The sequence below is a fragment of the Harpia harpyja genome, chromosome Z (assembly GCF_026419915.1).
Source record: "Harpia harpyja isolate bHarHar1 chromosome Z, bHarHar1 primary haplotype, whole genome shotgun sequence".
In the NCBI taxonomy this organism is placed as follows: Eukaryota; Metazoa; Chordata; class Aves; order Accipitriformes; family Accipitridae; genus Harpia; species Harpia harpyja.
Window position 1 is genome coordinate 45,973,497 of NC_068969.1, and position 5,111 is coordinate 45,978,607.

A 5,111-nucleotide genomic window follows, 5' to 3' on the forward strand; every position below is an offset into this window, starting at 1 on the left:
TAAAGTGCAGATATCAGAAAAAAAATATTTATTTTAGTTGTAAATGTTAAATATATAGTGGGGTTACCCAAAGTCCACCAATATCTTTCCTCATAAGCAAAATATTTTGTACCTATCTTTCTAAAATCATTACTGATCTAGAAAGTACCAGCAGGAAAAATATATTGACAAAGTTCTAGGGTTATACCATGTTAACACCAGGCAGGTTTGGAAAGTCAGAGAGTTATACCATAGTTTCTCTCCTGGAACACAGGTAAGTAACAAAGTACACATACGGATCTCTACCAAGTCAGGTAGTCACAGAACAAACGTGGTTTCCTTAGCAAAAGTACTGTGGTATTATAGTCTGTGGTATAGACTCCTGAGAACAAAAGAGGTGATAGTATCTATAAATCTGCATTCCCAATGTTGACTGCAATACCGAAGAGCACCATCTTGCAGAGATGACGTTTCACAGAATGATAGTAAGAAACATAATAGGTAGCTAAATCAAAGAATGTCTCTGCAACATACCTGCTGTCTGAGAGAATGAGTTGTACCTTTGGTTGGGGAATTATCCAGGTATATTTTGTGAGCTCAACCTGCTTTGTAAAAATTCATTTTAGGGAAAGATGAAGGATTTTTCATGTATCCAAAATGAAATTAAATACTTTAGATTGCTGTAAATCCAGCCTAGCACATAATTTAAGTTCAGTATAAACACATTTCTCAATGACATTGCAGGGAGGCTTGAGGGTGGGGCAGACAGCTTAAAGGTATTGCTAACAACTGTCATTCAATTCCCACATTGAAAGTTTGGGGTTTTTATTGGACACAATTAGAATAATTTCTTCCAGAGCACTTGAAAGAAATATAATTTGCATACTTATTTGGATTTTTTGGTAAACAAATTTAACACTTGTTTGATTTTTCTCACAATGCACTAACACAACCTTAGCACTTGTGCAATGCTACTAACATGGCTCCATTCTCTTTAAACCTCCCCTTTTACTCCCACCTGACTGTCCCTGAAACTGGCAGATGTGTTTTTTACCTAAATCTACATTCCTCAGACATTTTTTTGAAAACCAAGGAAATACATTAATACTAATTAATTCTGCATTCATATACATTTTGCCCACTTACCTCTGGACAAAGATATCCTTTCTGGTCAGCAGACAAGAGCCTTGAGTTGGGACACTTATGTTTCCTGGAACTTGATGGCCATTTCTGCTGCCTGTACAGTCACATAACTACACACTGACTTTTACACATTTCTGGACAGAAGCTGGTGGCTACAAAGCCCCTCAGTATCAGCAACAGAGGTGTCTGCTCACCAGAGCTGTCTCTTAAATAAGAACAAAGAATACTCACATTACCCGCGGGTGAGCAACTTCCCCCAAAATCTCCCAATGTTTGCATTTAAAGTGAGGAGAAAGGAGAAGATGAACAAACAAACTACCCTTTGGATTAGTTTGATCCTTCTCTCTTAACAGCAATGGACTGCTGAATATTACCCAAAAGCATGAGTGGGATGGGCACACCTTCTTATGAAACTCAGCTTCCTGATGAAAGTTTCTCAAAATTCAGTTTCTTTAGCGGTCATGGGATCAGCTGGTCCTTTTTCTATCTGAAAACAGAGCTTAATGGAAATATATAGAAAGAAATAACTGAAATGCAAACTGCAAGTCCTTGCCTGCTTCCCCCTCAATGTCACAGCCCAACACACTCTTCCAGCTCATGTCTTTCCATATTAAGTATGCTACAAAGAATCCTTCTGGGCACAGCATACATTTTCAGCATCCATCCACCAGCCAGGCAAAGTGTATCCAGAGGCTCAAGGGCACAAGTGTACTTAGAAGTAAAAAGCTATCACTTGCCTCCAAGGAAAAAGAGAGGTATGCATCTGTGGGGAATCATAACCTTTTATCTCCACTGGAAATAAAAGAGAGTATAGTGCAAAAAAATGCTTTTCCAGCAGCAAGTGAATACTTATGCTACCCTTTTTTTAAATCAGTTTCAAAAATGGACATTTTAGTACACAAATTTCCACATTTCTGCTGGATCCTTGACAGTCATTGGTCAGCATTGTCTGCTGGTAAAAGGCTATTACAGGTACGCTAATGTCAGTGGAAAAATATGACTCGGACTACTTTGCTTTTCAATTTCATCATCTACCTCCACTTTTGGGGATTAGATTCTTGACATTCAAATTTTGGATTAGTTACCAAACTCTGTGAGCTGTTGTCTTAGACAGCATCTTCACAGCAGGATCAATGCCAAAAAGATCAAAACCCAACCAGCTGATTTATCCATTAAGAAGAGATATGGCTATAAAGGAACTGCTGATGAAAAGAAGTACAATAACAGATAAACATCTCCTGGAACCCAACACCAGAGTGGATGGCTATGAGCCAGAAAAATTGCAAATGACTCATAGGAAAAATAGGTGTCAAAAAAGAAACCTGAAAACTAAAAGAGACTATCCAGTCCGATTTTCTAATGGTCTTAATATTCCCCTTCTCCACCAAATGAGAAACATCAGTAGAAATACTTTACAGCTCAAATTCAAATGACCTCAGATGGGAGATATATGCTGTCTCATGAAGACTCATGTGTGAAAATGCTATGCAGGATGATGTCAGTGCTATGCAATATGATTAAGCACGGCACTGCAAAATTTGACGACAGTGAAATAGAGACTAATTGAGCACAATTATGTTGGGCCTTCACATTAAGTGAAGGACTTTTGACAATAATGAAACACAATTAATTTGATGTCATTTTCTTCTTAAAATCAGTTGCACTCTGAAGCATATAAATGCCACCTTTACTAAGCTTCTCGTGCTGATGGAAGTAAAATCGTGCCACTGATGAAACCACTTGTGGATTTAAAAGAATTAATGTAAACCAGATTAAAGAGGTAGCCATGCATGTATTTTAATAAAGATTAAATGGAGAATGACATTACTTTAGATCAGAAAACATCTCCCATTGATCCTTGTTCGGCTCTTAAGCTCCATATTCCACTGTGTGATGTTGTGCCCTTTTCATAAGCATCCAGTGCTGGTCAGTTTATTTAACCTACAGACAGGACTGTAGGTTAAATATGCCTTTCATTAGATTCAGCCATCTATGGCATTTTTCAATACCATAATTTAGTTAGATACCTTTGGTGTTAAACAGCTAAAACCACCCTTTGCTTTCATCAGCTGAGAAATTACTTACAATAAGTAAAACTTATAAAATTTCCTTAAAGACTTGAGATCTTAAATTACATTTTCAGTTATTTTTCGGAAGTATGCAATCTAATATTCATGTTCCTTTGGATCTTACTAAAATTCATTTTTGCTGAAAACAGGAATTAGCACCACTTAGCTGCTTTATAAATCACATATCATAAATTGCTTTCTACCCACTGATTTCAAGGTTAAAAAAATCACTTTAAGTAATAGTGAGGTCACCTAAACACTTGCATATATGTACCATATTTTTAGAGACGAATACTAATAATTACCAGGCAGTAGAATCTTAATGGTGACCAATATATAGTTGCTAAGAAACTAGAAGAATAGTAAGACAAAAGAATTATGATATGGAGACAGCGCCTACACATGTTATTTCCCTAGGTTGACTTTTACAGAATGACATATCACCAATATTTTAAGATAAGGTAACACTTTATAACTTGTCTGATGAGTGCTGACTTTTCTTTATTAGAATGTTCTCATGCACCGTTTTCTCCAAATACCTCTTTTTTCAAAAATATTCACTGAAACATTTAGCATATTTAATTTTCCCTATGGCTGCCTATTTAAAATCTGAACTTTAGGCTCTGATATTCTCCTCTGATTAAAGCACCAAATGTTATTAGTATTGATCCATGACTGAATCAATGAAACTCTTAGAACTTCAAATTTCTGTTGTAGAGTTGCTTACTGATAGCACATTTAAACTTCACAATCTAGAGTAAACCTAAACTCCACTTGAAATAAGCTTTTGCTCACAAGCTCATGCGAATACTTACAGAAAGCAAATACAGCAGGAACACAAGTGCTGACATTCAGTAACAAATGTTCATTACAGGAACCTATGACAAACCTTGTTTTGATCAAACACAGCCAGCAAAACTCATTTTGAAATTTAAATGAATGTTTAATTCCCTTTTTTTTTAAGACCCTTCTCAGAATCCTGAACTGGTATAAAGTGATGCAGCCCTACTACTACAAAAGCCTGTGGTGGCTAGTTAGGCACCCTAGTTAGGCAAGCAGAACTTAAACATTTCAAATACAAGAATAATTTTATTTTATGGACTCTCTCATGTCATCTATGTATCTCAGCTATTCAACACTGGAGACTACAGAGGATTTCTGGCTGTCAGCCAACACCACCAGGCATCCAGGACTAAGACAAAGATCTGCTCATAGCCACTTCATTCAAGGTACAAGGTAACTAAATAAAATGATGTGTTATATTCCCTGGCATCATTGCATAACTGAAGGAAGCTTCTACTGAAATACTAGCATACTTCAATGGAAACTTCCTATCTCCTTGAAAAATGTATTTACTGTACTGTTCCTGAGTGAAGTCCTGCATGGCAGCAGAACAACAATGCCACAGTGAAGTGCTTGGGTCTCCCAAAGTGCCAAGCCAACTGCAGCACTGTAACTAGAACCAGCTGTTTCAGGAAGATTTTTCATAATCCTGAAATAATATGCACATAAACACATGTAAATATATAAATATAAGCATGTGTTTGAAAACAATTTCAAAGGAAACTATAACATTGGTAGAGAAATTTATCTAATAAATTGTTTATATTTACATAGTTTACAATATATTCATGCAAAACCCTCCAACTTTATTTTTACTTACAGAGAAACAAAATAGTGCAGATACTTTAGTATCTGAGTATTTCAAACATTGTGGTGTAAGTAACATTTGTAACATTTTTATGTTAGGAATTAATAAACATTGTTGCAGCGCATACTCTTTAGAGGGACATGTTGACAAAGGAAGCATTAAACAAAAAAACAGACACAACCACAAGCTAAATTGAATTGTCATTATTATTTTATTTATGGCCTCCTACTATCCTCTGTTGCAATTACACATATGAATATTAGCTATCT